Source organism: Dendropsophus ebraccatus, chromosome 8 (assembly GCF_027789765.1).
Source record: "Dendropsophus ebraccatus isolate aDenEbr1 chromosome 8, aDenEbr1.pat, whole genome shotgun sequence".
NCBI lineage: Eukaryota > Metazoa > Chordata > Amphibia > Anura > Hylidae > Dendropsophus > Dendropsophus ebraccatus.
In genome coordinates, this window is record NC_091461.1 from 108,904,501 (window position 1) to 108,923,159 (window position 18,659).

General features: G+C 42.8%; 1 protein-coding gene across 1 annotated transcript in view; it reads left to right on the forward strand.

Annotated features, from left to right (window-relative positions):
• Positions 1-18,659, forward strand: part of PDE4B (phosphodiesterase 4B) — a 226,194-nt gene that overhangs the window by 19,883 nt on the left and 187,652 nt on the right. The gene's annotated exons all lie outside the window — the stretch shown is intronic.

The window sequence follows — 18,659 nt, forward strand, 5'->3', positions numbered from 1 at the left end:
TGATAAAACTGATATATCAGTATAGTATATAATAGCAGAGGTGGAATATTATAGTGTATAATGAATAGTTGCCATATAAGCGGAGCGGATTCCCGGAGGCGCCTCTGGGCTCGCTTTCTGAGTGATATTTAGCAGATGTACTCTTTCTATACTGGCTCTATATACATGTTACTTTATAATGTGTTTTCTGCCCAGCGGGAGGGTGAATGCACTTGAATCTGCATGCCCTTGGTATTACGTGCTGTAATTCCATAGTAGTTGACATTCCACCTCCCTCCCAGTGTACGGACGTCAGTGAATCTGCCAGCACAAGTTTGAAGTTTGTCTTTGAGTTTCTGTCAAGCGACGCCTGTGGCTCTCACAGGCGGCTTCGTCAAATTACATTTATAAAACGCAGGGCAAATATTTGCATAGGTCTCTTTGGTGAAGCAACGGTTGGGTCGGAGGGAAGACGTTACGCAGATTCATTCAAAGTTCACTCAACAAAATAATCCCAGCCTGTGTCCTGGTTTCTACTGGTTCCTAAGTGCAGCAGACGTAGCTGGGGGGGGGGGGGGGGGAGGGGGGGCGGCTATGTGAAATTAGCACAAGAGGACACAAAATCCTTTCCAAATAATGTCCTCACCACATCCTACAAGCCAAACACTCAACATAAACACAAGCAAAAGTCACCGCAAATGCAAAGTAAGCCTGGGATTCCACAGATGTCATGAGATAGATAGATAGATAGATAGGAGATAGATACATAGATAGAAGATAGATTAGATAGATAGATAGATAAAAATAATTTACAGTTCCTGCACATCTATCTGTCTCTATGGTAACAGACTACAAGCAAATCCTGTGTAGTCAGATTCTTCATAGATTGTAATATTTTGTGAGCAGGGCCCTCACTCCTCATTTTTGATTTAATAATTACATATGTATCTCCATAATGTCTGATTTTGTCTATATACTGTATGTACCCCCAGAATTGGCACTATATAAAATAATAATTATTATTCTGAAGTCATACTCCATTTAAATAAAAGAGAAGTCTTGCAAAAATAAAAATTAAACGGAAGGAGGGGGTCATGGGAACATGTATATTTACCCATCCCCATGCCCCCCATCATCTCTGACAGTTGATGGCCTACAGCTCATGCTGCCACAACATCAGGTACCCTGCTGATGGATTGCCCACTAACCAGTGACTGGGATGGGACACTGGCTGAGCGGACAACCTATCAGTTGAGCCCTGGAAGCTGGAAGAAAATGACAACCAGGGACGGGTAAGTATTAGAGATGAGCGAACTGGGTTCGGGTCCATCCGAACCCGAACGATCGGCATTTGATTAGCGGGGGCTGCTGAAGTTGGATAAAGCTCTAAGGTTGTCTGGAAAACATGGATACAGCCAATAACTATATCCATGATTTCCACATAGCCTTAGGGCTTTATCCAAGTTCAGCAGCCACCGCTAATCAAATGCCGAAAGTTTGGGTTCGGATGGACTCGAGCATGCTCCAGGTTCGCTCATCTCTAGTAATCTAGTAATCCCTACTTCATGCTCACCTACCAAATGTATGTCCGCCAAAAATCGAGGACAAGTGAGAGGGTGTATGACTACAGGACACAGAGTTGTTTGTAGTCTGCCCGATCGATCTTTAGATCATGGCCCATAGAAGATAGTCGTGGTCTGCTACCGCCGCTCCTATTACACTGGGTGACAGCGAGCAGACAGTCACTATCATTGTCGTTTAATTCAACATTCTGAAAGACAATAATCAGCGAACATTGTGCATGTTGGCTGATCGCAGTACACAAAACGATTATCGGCCAGAATGGCTGGTAATTGTTCAAGTACGGCCAATAATCATTTGGTGTATAAGGGCCTTAAAGGGGATTATCCAGTGCTACAAAAACATGGCTACTTTCTTTCAGAGACAACACGACTCCAGTTCAGGTGCGGTTTGCTATTAAGCTCCATTCACTTCAATGGAACTGAGAACCAAAACCCCACTAAAAAAAGTGGGGCTGTCTCTGGAAGAAAGTGCCCATGTTTTTGTAGCACTGGATAACCCCTTTAAGCGATGTCACCACCTGGTCTACGAGAACAGCTGCCATGACCGAGCCTGTGTCTCATCGTCTGTCATGTCTTGTATGTTGTATGCCGATCCCCATGTTTACTTTTGAAGTTCTCATTTCATTTCACAAAGATTTCATCACATTTATTTATTTGCGTTTGGAACTTTTAGCTCTTTCTGAAATGGATTAGAAAGTAACATTAGGAGGGATTTGGGACTAATTGATGAAACATTCACAAACAACTGGTTACAATAAATCCGGTGACTTTCCTTCTAGCAAAACAAATAATGGGGGAGATTTATCAAACATGGTGTAAAGTGAAACTGGCCCAGTTGCCCCTAGCAACCAATCAGATTCCACCTTTCATTTTCCAAAGAGTCTGTGAGGAATGAAAGGTGGAATCTGATTGGTTGCTAGGGGCAACTGAGCCAGTTTTACTTTACACCATGTTTGATAAATCTCCCCACAGTCTGTGGGTCATTAGGCCGTGCAGGACTACAAGTCTCAGCACGTCTTGCTTGGCATTAGGGTAATCATTGCTCAAAGAGGACCCATCGGTTCTCTTTTTAAGTAAATTCTAATGATATCACAGTTGTGAAGCAGCTTCATTCCTTCTACTACTCCTGGAAATACATGTATAGGCTATGTTCACACAACGTATATTTTCGTAAAATCACGGCTATTGTGATTATTACGAAAATATACGTTAGCTCTCCGTCTATGGGATCCCGGACGGAGCGTATACACACAGCATATGCTCTCCCTAGCGGCGCCGCAAAGAACTGACATGTCAGTTTTCTGCGGCCGCTATTTAGTGAATAGCGACATTAGAAAACCATGTCAGCACACACTGTGGAGCGATCGGCTGCGGCCGCACGCTCAATTGTGTGGGGTGGGGAGTTCTGATGCGGGCACACACGGGTGCGCCCTCATCAGAACTCTGCGTCAGGAAAGATCATCCGGCCAGTACTGCAGTACCAGCCGGGATGATCTTTTCAGAGACCGTCCGTTCTGCGATCCGGTCTCTTACATAGTATGAACATAGCCATAATAATAATAATAGTTTTTTTTTATATAGCGCCAACAGATTCCGTAGCACTTTACAATTCTGGGGGTACATACATAGACATAAATCTGGCATTACAGAGATATACGTAATAATTATCAGCCATACATGAGGAGTGAGGGCCCAAATCTAACCTGGTAATAGCCTCCTATTGCACATGGGGTGCCGAGGAGGATGGTATGTCTCTTACCTTCCTCCTCAGCACAGTTTCTGTGCTGTTAGCTGTGTAATCCCTGGTCCGGAGCACTGTTAGGAGCATTGCCCCGCCCCCAGAGTGCCGATCTGGCCTGCCCACTGCATTGATTATAATGTCCCAGTGCTCCTAATGGTGCTCCCGACCGAGGATTACAGCACTAACAGCACAGGAACTGTGCTGAGGAGGAAGGTAAGACACATACCTCCCTTCTCAGTGCCCCATGCGCAATAGGAGGCTATCAGCAGGTTAGATACGTCTAACCTGCTGATTGTTCCCCTTTAAAAAAGTTGTCTAGGATTTTTAAAACATGGCTGCTTTCTTCTAGAAACAGCGCCTCTCCTGCTCATGGATTGTACATGGTATTGCAGCTCTGCTCCATTACTGTAAAGGAAAAGCTGCAATACCAGATACAACTTGTGGACAGGTGTGGAGGTGTTTATGCACTAAAGCAGCCATTTTAAGCCCCTTTAAGGTGAATGTACCATTAGGTACATCACTATTTTTTAACATTACCCGATTGGCGCCGGCTCGGGGATCCCGGTGGCACGGTCCTTTTTTCAAAACGCCGTCCAGTTCCCGCACTCTGGGACGTTTTTTTTTCCATGCACTTACCTGGCTCTATGCACTGGGAAGGGCCCAGTGCCCCCCAGTTTGACGATATCCCCTCCCCTGCATTATTCTAATGGAGGCACTGGGAGGTGATATCACTCATATGCTGATAGCTGAGAGGGCACATGTATGGAGGGATCAGAAGTGACAGCTGTTCAGCCAACAACCATCTCATGTATATGCCAGCTAATAACTCTGTAGGGACAAGCTCTATAGACAAGGGTAATGGTAACTTCTATTTTATTAATATATTTCCAGGAGTAATAACAGATATACAACAAAACTCAACTTTAAGAAAAAAATGCTCCAAACTTCATAGGAAATACAAATATTTACATGTCAGAGTGGATAAATGATTCTTCCTTAAAGGGGTTATCCAGGATTAGAAAAAGCAGTTACTTTCTTGCAAAAACAGCGCCACCCCTGTCCTCAGGTTGTGTGTGGTATTACAATTCAGCTCCATTCACTTCAATAATGGAACTGAGCAGATGAATTATGATGCCATACAACCTCTCATATAGGAAGCCATTATATGACACCCTGAAGTGAACAGAGACACATTGGGAGGGGGGGTTTATCATCATGCGCCACGAAAAAGGGGTGGATTCGCCCCTTTTCTGTGGCATACGCCAGCCATGTCCCCTGCTCGCCTGAGGGGCGGAGGGCGACAAGGCATGACCTCCTCCCACACCTGATTTATTACGGTAAACCAGGCAAAAATCTCCACCTGTCCCCCATTGTACCTCCAGTTTCATACAGCGCCATTTATATTTTTATTTGTTTTTTTGTTTTTTCTTGTTGGATTCTGTATGAATAGGTTACAAACAAACTAAGGCATGCTCCTTTAGATGACGTACTACCTAGGTGTTCTGCACTCGGAGCATGACACCGTATGGCGGCACATGTGGGGACCATAGTTTAATAGTACAAGGCCATAGGGACTCAGAGCGCCTCTGTACAAGCCCTGCCGTATACTGTATATCTCTATCTGCGCTGTGCTGTATTATGCAGTAGCAGAATTTCAATAGTTAAAAGAGAGAAAATAGTTGCGCGATGAGCAACAATGTCTGACTGGAAGAGAGTAATTGTAATAATGAGGAGACAATAACACATTCAGGACCCAGGAGTGGCTGGTCGCTGTCTATTACCTGCCATTCAGTAGTCAGCTATGGACGGTGATTTCCCCGAATAATTGGCCCACCCAAAGCCAGGGTATGCAGAGCACTTCTCCTCCTCGGCCCATCTCAAGGGTCCTCTAGCAAATTCACTGAACAGACTTTAGTGGTGTCTCCAGAACCTCCATTGCCAACGCTTCTCCTTGCCGGCCATTAAACGGCAATTATATTTAAGCAGAACGTGTCGTGTGTGTGGAGGCGCCATCGCTCCTCGTGCCGTAATGTACATTTCCTGGGTTGATGCGCACAGGGGGAATTCTGTAATTAGTTTATATGAGAGAAGAATATTTTCAATTTCCAGAAATCGGCTTGGCGGTCTTTTATCTGTCTTAAGAAAATCGTAATCTGCTTCATCTTTTCAGAATAGGAAAGAAAACAGAACAACAGGAACAGTGGGAATCCATTATCGTACATTATCAAAGGGAAATGTATGGGAGAGGTGGAGGAAGACTCCAGCAGGGAGGCAATATGTCTCCTTGTAAACCCACCAGCCCTCCTCAGCAACCCCCAAAAATCAGGGAGGCAGTCTAATGCTGCGTTTACACGGAGCGATAATTCGTACGATTAGCGATTTCGAAGTAACAATTTTTTTTTATAACGATCAGTGTTTAGACGGAACAATATATCGTATGGAAAAGTCGTTTTGCGATCGCTTAAGCCTATCTCGCATATAGGTTCAATCGGTGAACGACTGTTTACACGGAATCATCTGCGAATTTTTTGCGAACGACGATTTAAGAACATGTTGTAAGATCAAAATGAACGATTTCTTGCTCGTCGTTTGATCGTTCGCTGCGTTTACACATACGATTATCATTCAAATTCGATCGTTATCGTGCAAATTCGAACGATAATCGTTCCGTGTAAACGCAGCATTAGGGTCCTGTTAACGATTTTTAACAATTAACGATAAACGATCGCAAACCAGATTATCGTTAACCTGAACTCATTCACCATATTATACAGAACGAAGGTTGTTAGTTACGATCGTTACTGCAATGGTTATTGTGATCGTTACTGTGATCTCTTACTCCATCTGATCCCAGCAAAACAATGAACAATGTGCAATCACCCAAGGATTAGTTAAGAAATGCGAAACTACAGCGAACGAATGTGGAATTACAGCGAACGATTAACGATGATTTTAGGTTCAGACCTAAGTCAACGATCAACGACATACTAACAATTTTTCGATCGTTGCCTGCAATTACACAGAACGATTATCGTTCAAATTCGAACGATATAACGATTTTTCGCACAATAATCGTCCCGTGTAATAGGGCCCTTAGTCTAATCTCCTGGATCCCCCCCCCCACACCGCACATTCAGTGTCTCCCACTGGCACCCCACCTCCTCACCTCCCTCACTGTTGGTGTCCCCCAAGGCTCTGGCCTAGGACCTCTACTTTTCTCCATCTAAGGTTTGGCGTGGGGCAGCTCAATTCAATGGCTTACAGAATTACTTCAATTCTGATGACATCACATCTGTCTCTCAAGTCCAGGTGTCACCTCTCTGCTATCCAGGATCCCTGAGCAGGGGCCCACGCAGCTTAAAGGGGACACTGCTGGCGCCCCCTTCTGGTTGATTTGGTTATGCACCCTGTGCTAGCGTGTCTATCTTCCTTCTTCTCCTCCCACTTTCTAAAACTCAACATGAACAAAACAAAATTCAGTATCCCTCCCCAATCTTCTTTTACCTAACTCTTACAGTCAATGGCTATGTTCACACAATGCAATTTGTAACAACAGCCGTGATTAATTCAAAAAATACTTTTAATGGTAAATGAATGGGATCCGAGATGGAGTGTATACACATAGTATATGCTTTGGCCGGGAGCCTTAGCGGCCGCAGCGAGTACTGATGTGTCGGTTTTCTGTGGCTGCTATTCATTGAATAGTGGCCGTACAAGCCTGAGAGGTCACACAATGGAAAGTGGGGCTCAATGGTGAATTGGGATGTGGGCGCACACGGTACTTCATTGACACCGGCCATTCTGTGACACAGCTGGGTCACAGAACTACCATTGTTTTATGTAGTGTGAAACTGGCCAATGTCTGCATTCCGTCCACCGCCTTGGGTCACCTTTAATTCTGGTGTCATTTACCCCGCACATCCAGACCCTGACCACCTCCTGCCACCTCTACCTCAAAAAATGTTTGCTGTATCCACGTTTTTTTCCCCCCACCTCTGACTCAACAAAACTGTGTGTACAGTACATGCCCTTTATCATCTACCACCTGGACTACTGCAACGTCCTCCTTTCTGGCCTCCCATCTAACACTCGTGCTCCACTTTAACCCATCACTAATTCTGCTGCCTGACTAATCCAGCTCTCCCTTGCTCTTGCTCCTCCTTTGCCATACATCTGACCTCATCTCCCAATTCCGCTCCTAACATAGCCTCCAGTCCCATACCCTGTCCTCTCCGTATATTTAGGTCATTGCAGCACCCCTGGGGGGGGGGGGGGGCGAGGCTGCTGTCGATCAATGCTGAATGAGGTCTGGTGTGTGTGTGTGTGTGTGGGGGGGGGGGGGGGGGCATTGATCACTGCTGTGCGAGGTCCTAGGGGGGCTGGCATACTGTACTATATGTAACTATATAACTATAATACACTACTGTACTGTATATAACATGATATGCTGTTGTTCATATAGTATACTGATCAATATGTAACTTACTATACTTTATTTTACTCCTTATCATATGGATCAATATTAAATTTTAACGTTCTATGCTGTGTAAAGACATTGGCTGGTTACAAGATTGCAGGACTAAGCTTCACTTCTAGCAGTCTCCTTTCCTGGGTCCTTACAGTGGCTGCCAGTCCTCAGATACCCTCAGGACTTATAGTAGGGCTGAAAGAATAATAAGCAGACAGACGCAAGGAAAAACCACCTGAAGCACATATCAATGCTGGTAGGTAACAAGGACAAAAATAGCAACTCACCAGTAGATGATAGGAATAGAATGATTATGAATGGATGATGGAAGCAATGAATAATGAAGATGGAAGTCAGGAACTGAAGCAGAAGAGGATGAACAGGAACAGATACAAAAACTTTCCCCTAAACACTAACCTAACACCAGACACTACTAAGGGCCCTGTTACACAGCCTGATGTGTGGAGGAACCGAGCATCGAACTGTTCCCTGCTCCCTGTCTGTGATATCACACACACCGACATCAAACAGTAAGGGGGAGGGGGGGGGGGGGGGGTGGACAGCGTAATCACTGCGTGGTTACAGAGGTATTGGTGTTGTGCGACAGGAGAGCTGACCGTACAATGCGAGCACCTCCAGGATTCTCTACTACTGAATGTGAATGCAGCAGCTGTATAAATGTGCAGTGAAGACTTGTCCAGCTCCGTGCATGCTCAGGAATATCTGTCCATCAATAGCAAGCCATGTCTGTGAGCGCGCAAAGGACTGGGACTTCCTGTGTTTGGTCTCTTCTTTTAAAGAGAAAAAAGACCAAATATCAGCACAGAGGGAGCATGGACCACAGTCTGACAGTAAGGGAGACAATTACTGCCCATATAAATAATCTTAATTTAAACATAGAAAACATAAAAAAATGAGTATATTGCAAAACTGTTTCAAAATTGATCACAACCCCTGTTGATTTTTGCAAAAGTGCCTCTTTAAGGATGAGAGGCCACAAAGAGAGTCTGTCTCTCTGGAGGACCCAACATGTCCATGCATTATATGGGCAGTTAATTGATTTCAATGGGATTGGTGTAATACCCTATTTTCCCTGTGGTGGCGCTGCAGAGAAACTTAGGTTTACATGGAGTCATCCATGGAGCATGTGAGAATTGTCTCCTGAACACATACAGTAATAATAGTAAATATTTTTTCTTAACTAAATATTATTCCCTCCATTTCCATCTTTCCTGGATGAACTAACCGGAGGATGAAAACAGCTCATGGTCGCTGCAGAAATCCAGTATTATAAGCGGCAGAATACTCCTTGTCTGTACGAGTGATATGTGGAGGACGTGTAAAATAACATGGCCGGGTCTGCTTTGTATCTGACAGGGAAAGACAAGATAATGACAATGTCAGGGAGCGCTGCTCTGCATCACAAAGCTCTGGCTTCCTACAAAGTGTACAGCTCCACTAAATATGAGGGGAGAGTCACAGTCTGCTTATACACATAGAGCAGAGATGGATTTGACATCTGACCTTACAGTTCTTACATAGGACTGCAACTAGTCCAGTTATTACAGAGCAAGGACAAAGGAGGTCAATAACCCTCAGCTCATCTAACTCTGAGTAATGATCAGTACAGGATCAGTAATGTAATGTATGTACACAGTGACCCCACTAGCAGAATAGTGAGTACAGCTCTGGAGTATAATACAGGATGTAACTCAGGATCAGTACAGGATAAATAATGTAATGTATGTACACAGTGATCGCACCAGCAGAATAGTGAGTGCAGCTCTGGAGTATAATACAGGATGTAACTCAGGATCAGTACAGGATAAGTAATATAATGTATGTACACAGTGACCGCACCAGCAGAATAGTGTGTGCAGCTCTGGAGTATAATACAGGATGTAACTCAGGATCAGTACAGGATAAGTAATATAATGTATGTACACAGTGACCGCACCAGCAGAATAGTGTGTGCAGCTCTGGAGTATAATACAGGATGTAACTCAGGATCAGTACAGGATAAGTAATATAATGTATGTACACAGTGACCGCACCAGCAGAATAGTGAGAGCAGCTCTGGAGTATAAGGGTGGGTTCACACTGAGGAATTCTCGGGGATAAACTCTGTGGAATTCCGCCGGCTGTACGCGCTCAAAGACGCTCCATAGACAGCATTTTATGGGCCGGCTGATTTCGCATTCCGCCAAAAGAATTGACATGTCAGTTGTTTGCGGCGCTGGGAGAGATCCCAGCCGGAGCGTATACTATGTGTATACGCTCCATGCGGGTTCCCATAGAAAAAAAAGTAACATATATTTCCGTAATAATTACAGCCGTTGTACAATGGCCCCGATTTTACGGAAATATACGTTGTGTGAACACAGCCTATAACTAATTGACTCCTTTACAGCTAACGTCTCCAAAGTCCAAAGAATTTATATTTGTTTTTCATTATTTGTTTTTTCTTTCTTTTTACAAAAGCAGGACAAAAAGTTACAATGTAGCAAAAACTACATCTGCCAAAAGTTTTCTGCCACTTTTCCATTTATGGTTGGTTTTACACACATATCATTTTTGTGAAAGATTTCAGGCTTTTCATAGTGTTTTTGTGTGTCTTTTTTGTTGGCCATAAACACTGCGACCAGATGTTATATAACAATACAAAATAATCCAAGGATTTTAAGGGGCTGGTAGATTTTTTTCTTACTTTTTGTGCAAATAGCACCATCGTAAATGCTGTGGAAAATGTTTGAAATTCATACAAGTTTGAAAGGCTTGAAAAACGTGCGGTGGAGAAGACCGAAAAAAAACGTTTCCTAGGCTGTGCATAACTTTCGATTTGTTTGGTCACCAGGCCTTAGAGAGTCCCGATTTAGAAACGTCAGACTGATTAGCTTCTACACATATGGTCCAGAGGATCTGAACCCTTGAAATCTTTTTGGTTTCTTCCCAGAAAAGCAGAAGGCCTGTATTTATATGCAGCGAATGTTTGTATTCTCTGTCAGGCTGGGTATGAGTGTTGGCCAATTTGTTTCAACTCACTGATCAACAATGTTAATTATACCCCAAAATCAGCCCAGAATGTAAATCACAAACATTGTGCGCCAGATAATTGCAGAGTGCGCTGCCAGCAGATTTTCAAGTAAATTATACGATCCTTTAATATAGCGGAACAGATGAACAAACCTTCGAGAAGGACAAAAATAGGTGGTCAATTATCCCTCATACAAAACGGGGGAACAAGTGCGTTATTCTCCCCGAGCCTTCAGCTGAAAGTTCATGGCGACGGCGGTGCTGGCGGCAGCCATGTTCTAGGCCGAGGCAAGATGATGATCAGTTCACAAGGAAATAAAATCCATAAATTAACTGACTTCAATGGAAAATGTTAAAGGGGTTGTTCAGCAAAAAAAAAAAAAAAAAAATATTACAAATTAAATGGTGTCGGAAAGATATGCAGATTTATAGTTTACTTCTATTAAAAAATCTCCAGTCTTCTAGTACTTATCAGCAGCTGTATGTCCTGCAGGAAGTGGTGTATTCTTTCCAGTCTAAAGAGCAGGTGAGGTTTTCTATGGGGATTTGCTACTGCTCCGGACAAATCCTGACATGGACAGAGGTGGCAGCAGAGAGCACTGTGTCAGACTGAAAAGAATACGCCACTTCTTGCAGGACATACAACAGCTGATAAGTACTGGAAGACTGTAATTTTTTTTAATAGAAGTAAATTATAAATCTATATAACGTTCTAAAATCAGCTGATTTAAAAGAAAAATATTTTCACTGGATAACCCCTTTAAATCTGCATTAAGTCAATGTAATCTTTTTCCTCTTCCAAAAATCTAATTTCAAAAGAAAAAAAAAAGAAAAAAGAAGTGAAACTCCAACAGTCTATGCCGTCTGTATAGCTATCAAGAGTAAGGACCTTACAGATGGCTGGTAGCTGGTAATTTCAACCATAAATAAATAAATAAAATTGATTTTAGGTTAAATTAAAAAAAAAAATAATAAAAAAAAAGATTAAAAAACACTGCATTTTTATGGCCATAATCTGCCAAATAAAGAGGAAGTTAATTTTATGGCCATATGAATTATAGCTGTAAGAATAAGTGTGTGCGCACTAATAGCTGTTTTATTATTGAATTCAATAGTATTTAATAGTGAAAAATCTAAAATTCCAAAAACAGGCAACAATACATTATGTGAACATAGCCTTAGGGGAAATATGGTAACTGAGGTCAGGGATTTCATACACATTTATCAACAGCTCTCTGCTCTAGCTGATATCTATCTATCTATCTATCTATCTATCTATCTATCTATCTATCTATCTATCTATCTATCTCCTATCTATCTCCTATCTATCTATCTATCTCTCTCCTATCTATCTCCTATCTATCTATCTATCTATCTATCTATCTATCTATCTATCTCTCTCCTATCTATCTATCTATCTATCTATCTATCTATCTATCTATCTATCTCTCTCCTATCTATCTATCTATCTATCTATCTATCTATCTCCTATCTATCTATCTATCTATCTATCTATCTATCTCCTATCTATCTCTCTCCTATCTATCTATCTATCTATCTATCTATCTATCTCTCTCCTATCTATCTATCTATCTATCTATCTATCTATCTATCTATCTGTGGGTACATTTACACAGAAAGATTTATCTGACAGATTTTGGAAGCCAAAGCCAGGAATGGATTTGAAAAGAGGATAGATCCCAGTCTTTCCTTTATGACCTGATCCCTGTTTATAGTGTGTTCCTGGTTTTGGCTTCAAAGATCTGTCAGAGACATCTGTCTGTGTAAACGCACCATATCTATCTATTATCTATTTATTTATCTATCTATCTATCTATCTATCCATCTATCTATCTATCTATATCCTATCTATCTATCTATCTATCTATCTATCTATTATCTATCTATCTATCTATCTATCTATCTATCTATCTATCTATGTATCTAATATATCTATTTACCCCATTATTTACATACATTTCCAGTAGGGGGATTTACCAAGACCAGTGTATGTATATCCCGCTCTTACCTAAATCCTCATACCCCCATGTCCCCCACCAGATTTATTAGGAGGCGCACAGCAGTCAGTATACCCTCCAGGTCTGTGGCACCCGTGCAGTAGTCTCACAAACCTACACCAGTTCTGGAGCTGGTATACTGTATATTTGCGCTATGATTTACACCTTGAAGCTCCCCCCACCCGCCCATTAGATGAGTAGGGCGTCCATTGGCAAAAACAAACCATTGGTGACTTTACACCAACATACATGTGTAAGCCACATGCAGGGATAATAAATCCCCCTATGTGTGTCTACCCATGTAGGCAGTATTGCTGTGTCTATACTTTTCATTTCTTCTATACATTACAACCTACATTTTCACAAACCCGGCTGCCATCTTTCGCCCTAGAAAAATCTGACAAGCCTGTGGCACTGAGGATCTATTTATATGAGGCATAATATATATTCGGCTGAGACACTTTGATGTCAGTTCTGCATTCTATCTCCTGACATCCCCTCTCCGTATCCCCCAGGGGAGTGTGGGAAGGTCCAATTAATTTCCCACATACAGAGAGAAAGCAAAAAAAAATGGAAAACACCTCAGTATCCGGTCTCCGAGAGAGTAAACATCTGATTTCTGCTGCCACAAGTATAATAATGGCTTCCCACACAATGCCAGGCAATCACTTAAGGTAACAGATAAGGCGGTGACATCCAGAGACAATGAGACCTCCGCAGCCACAGGATTCATTGTCACTTCTGCTCAAAGATTCAAATCCGAGAAATTCATTGTGTTTGATTCATTACGGTCCTCTATATAAGTCATGGATGGATGTTTTTGGGACTGGACAGGAGAAAAGACATGAAGGTCCACCTTTTACACAATTTTTCCCCAAATATGATCAAAATTCTGTACCTATTAATTTCTTTACCACCTTCAACATTCTATTTACATGTACTCTATGTGCAAATGCCAAGAAGGCTGAGCCTGCTCAATACACAGCAGGTCCTGGCCGTGTTTTTACAACCATAAACAGTGTCTGGGGTTGGAGATAACTCAGATCCCGGCCAATGAACCTTCTAGATAACATGTAGGGTTTAAAAAATGCCAAAGACACGCCCACTTTGTGCAAATCTGCATAAGCCCCGCCTCTTTGTAGTCCTGTAAAAAATCTGAGGTATGATTGGTTAACCCAGTTCAAGTCAACTGTTTCCTATAAAGAGTCTATGGTGGCTTCAGGCCAGGTCTTGTCATTTGCAGCACTCCTGAGATGTAATAAAACTATAAATCCCTGAGAACAAGTATTAGAGGAAATAAATAAATGTTACTGTCACAGTTACTGGTGATCAGGGACAGTAGGTGACTATGCAGGCCATTTGGTTGCATGGTTACTAAGGTTGGTAAAAGACAAAAGTCCAGCAAGTTCAACCTGTCATTTGGTTCTTATGTATGTACACAGTATAAGCATTAATGAGCGATAATCCTGAAAGTAACATAAAGTAACATATAAATCCTAATACCGCGCTCCCCTTGTGCCCTGAACATTGGGGCCTGGACTCCATGGCCCTCTGTACCAGCAGCAGATCCTGTAAGGTGTGAGGTGCGGACTCCATATCCCTGTGATGTCTCCTGTGATATCAGCAGCAGATCCTGTAAGGTGTGAGGTGCGGACCCCATATCCCTGTGATGTCTCCTGTAGTATCAGCAGCAGATCCTGTAAGGTGTGAGGTGCGGACCCCATATCCCTGTGATGTCTCCTGTGGTATCAGCAGATCCTGTAAGGTGTGCGGACCCCATATCCCTGTGATGTCTTCTGTGGTATCAGCATCCTGTCAGGTGTGAGGTGCGGACCCCATATCCCTGTGATGTCTCCTGTGGAATCAGCATCCTGTAAGGTGTGAGGTGCGGACCCCATATCCCTGTGATGTCTCCTGTGGTATCAGCATCCTGTCAGGTGTGAGGTGCGGACCCCATATCCCTGTGATGTCTCCTGTGGTATCAGCAGCCTGTAAGGTGTAAGGTCTTAGAGCCATACAGTTGCTCATTTTTACCATTTCTAACATCAACTTCAAGAACCAACCGGTCACTTGCTACTTAATATATTCCCCCTTCTGACAGGCGCATTGTCACCAGATGGTCCATTACTCATGTCACCTGTCAGTGGTTTTATTGTTATGGCTGATGGGTGTATAATATGTCTGTGCGGGCTCAGTTAATGAAAGATCTCCATTTGGGTGATTGGGTGCGCTCTATGGGATGCCGGATGCGGCCGCTCTTTGTAAAATTCTGCTGTGTCTGCTGTATAATAAGTGTGAGTCACTTCAGAGGAAGATTCCTAGGAATGAGAACTGATTGCTTCTGCTGCAGAAAGTAACTTCACAGCAAATTCTACCGCCACATAAGGGATGGAATACAATCAATGTTTATTTGTCAGCCGCCCGCACCCGGCCTGTTATCAGCGAAAAGCAGCTGACCTGGCTCGCCAAGAAATGCACTCTATATGTTTTACTATGGGATGTGGTTATGCAAGAAAATTACATATAGTGAGTACAACATATACGCTATGCCACGACAACAACCTATGGCTATATACAGCTGCTTTTTAAACTACAACTCTCAGCTGAGCCAGTCAGTGCATGCTGGGAGATATAGCTTCACAATAACTGGAATACCACAGGTTGCTTATCCTTATAGTAGTATTAGTCTTGTACATAGAAGCGGTATTATAGTAGTTATACGAAATGGAGAGAAAGGAGCGGCTGCACATCACACCTATAGCTGATACTAATGCCGCTAGGCCTATTTTAAAAACCAACGCCAGGATGTTGGTATATAATTTGATCAAATCATATTTCCCCATGTACCACGTGCGGGTCCCCTGGTTCACACGGGTCCCTACGCTAACTCCACACTGTGTCGGTCAGTGACCGCCAACCCCGCAAAGCACATGCAGTGAAGGGAGGCCATGGAGTGGCCCTGCAACCCCAATGTCACAGGACCAAATGTGCACGCTTTGCAAGGTTGGCAGTCGCTGACCGACACGGTGTGGAGTTAGCGTAGGGACCCGTGTGAACCAGGAGACCTGCACGTGTTACACGGGGCAATATGGTTTGATCAAATTATATACCGACATCCTGGTGTTGGTTTTTAAAATAGGCCTAGCGACATTAGTATCAGCCATAGGTGTGATGTGCAGCCGCTCCTCTTTCTTCATGTCATGTTTTATAGTTCTCCCTTTTCTGAGCAGCTGGCACTCCCCTTCATAAGACCCACATGACCCAAATTGGCAGGATATACCTGTGCTCACATGTCAGTACCTTATGTCTTTCCCATTCTGTCTGCAGCAGTAGTGGTGAGTGCAATACCACATTCATACTTGTGTTGTTTGGGGGCAGCCTTCCCCGCCGGTGGTGCCGGCTGGGTTTTGGTGGGGCATTTTGGGTTTGGTCCTGTGACATTGGGGTTGCAGCTGAGCCAGTCAGTGCATGCTTGGAGATATAGCTCCCTTCCCTGCATGTGCACGCTTTGCAAGGTTGGCTGTCGCGGTGTGGAGTTAGCGTAGGGAACCGTGTGAACCAGGGGACCTGCACGTGGTACACAGGGCAATATGGTTTGATCAAATTATATACCGACATCCTGGCATTGGTTTTTAAAATAGGCCTAGCGGCATTAGTATCAGCCATAGGTGGGATTTGCAGCCGCTCCTCTTTCTTCATGTCGTATATTATAGTAGTTATATTCTTGTATATAGGAGCAGTATTATAGTAGTTATATTCTTGTATATAGGGGGCAGTATTATAGTAGTTATATTCCTGTATATAGGGGCAGTATTATAGTAGTTATATTCTTGTATATAGGAGCAGTATTATAGCAGTTATATTCTTGTATATAGGAGCAGTATTATAGTAGTTATATTCTTGTATATAGGGGGCAGTATTATAGTAGTTATAAACAACAGGGAAATAGGGGATAGCGCCCGCACTACAGGTGGGTTATGGCTCACGTTTGGACACTTAGGCAGAAAAAAATCATAGGCGAATAAACTGAGGTGGCAGTCGGGGTGCAAAAGAGGAGAGGAGGGTATGAATGGCATGAGCAAGTAGAAAATAATCCAATGCACTCACCGATCAGATGCACTCTTCAGTGATTTATTGTGTTCGTATCATACCAGGGAGGGGAAAGGGTGGAATAGGTGCGGGAGCGTCTCTGCAGTAACAACAGTTTCACGCCGCAGCGCTTTGTCAAGTTCAGAGTACCAACTGTACTCTGTTCCTGCACCCGGATCATTTGTGGTTTACCTGCACTGAACTTTGCTGTGTACTTCCCAGCCCTCGGTCCCATAATAGTGTTGCCATCGGCTGGTGCCGGCTGAATCTCTCTCACCCGTATCATATTATAGTAGTTATATTCTTGTATACAGGAGGCAGTATTATAGTAGTTATATTCTTGTACATAGTAGGCAGTATTATAGTAGTTATATTCCTGTATATAGGAGGCAGTATTATAGTAGTTATATTCTTGTATATACGACTAGTATTATAGTAGGTATATTCTTGTATATAGGAGCAGTATTATAGTAGTTATAGTCTTGTATATAGGACTAGTATTATAGTAGTTATATTCTTGTATATAGGATCAGTATTATAGTAGTTATATTCTTATACATAGGAGGCAGTTTTAGTTATATTCTTGTATGTAGTGGGACTATATTATATTATTGCTTAGTGCAAATCTTCAACTATCTCTACACACATTAATGCTCCTGGCAGGGTAGATAATATGAAATCTGTGCAGCTTCCAGCGACATGATGGGAGTGATATTCTGATTACTCTGTAACAGAAGGTATTAAATAAACATAATAAAAATTCTTTACGGAAGTCGGGAATGATTACTGCGCCATGGATGGTAATATCAGTAATGACTGGAATTGCTCTAATTTACTATTACAGAGTCGTCTCAGTATAGAGGAAGATTTCCCATACCGAGGACCATATCTGTAAATTATACTATCTATTACTGTACGACGCAGAAGACAGGAATGACAAATATACATAATCGCCGTGTTTCCCAGTGATACTGGGTAAAAGCATCGAGATAATGAGACAATGAGGCCAGATAGTGTTTTTTTCTGCTGATATAGAAGTGTTTAAACAAACATAAGAGCTTGTATTGATCGCCATCCCCAGGAACCATATGCTGCTTCATACAGTAATGAGACATTTTAACATTGTTACGATCGTGCCAAATGTGGGCTGTTGCTGACCCAATTTCCACTGCTATTTCTGGCGTCCTCCCCTTCAGATACACATGCGGCAAATGATAACCTCACAGAGGGATATAGGATGACAAACTATCAGGAGAAGTTTAAAGCTTTTATCTCGGGGCCCTCACTGCAACGCTGACACCATTAACTAATCCACTGCTGGGCAGAAATCTCTCTCCATTCAGGGACGGTTTTATAGAAGACTACTCCCCCCGCCTCCTCCTCTCCAATCACCATCTTTTATGATTATGAATGAGCATAATGGGGTTTCTTTATCTGAATACTGCCATGTGGTTATAAGCTATTCTTCCATATAAAGCCCACATAATACAGCCATTCAGATACTTACATAATACTGCCATATAAAGCCAAATACACCCAAGCTTATATAAAACCAATGCAGTGGCAAATAACACTGTCATACAACGCAAACAATACATCCAATTAAACCATTGCAGCCAATCATTGCTCATATAATACTGTACATTTAAATAAAACCAACACAAGGGAGGACATTTACGACACTACGCCAGAATCGTACGCCAGGGAGAAGGAGCAGATATGCCCCTTCTCCCAGGCGTACGCCCCGC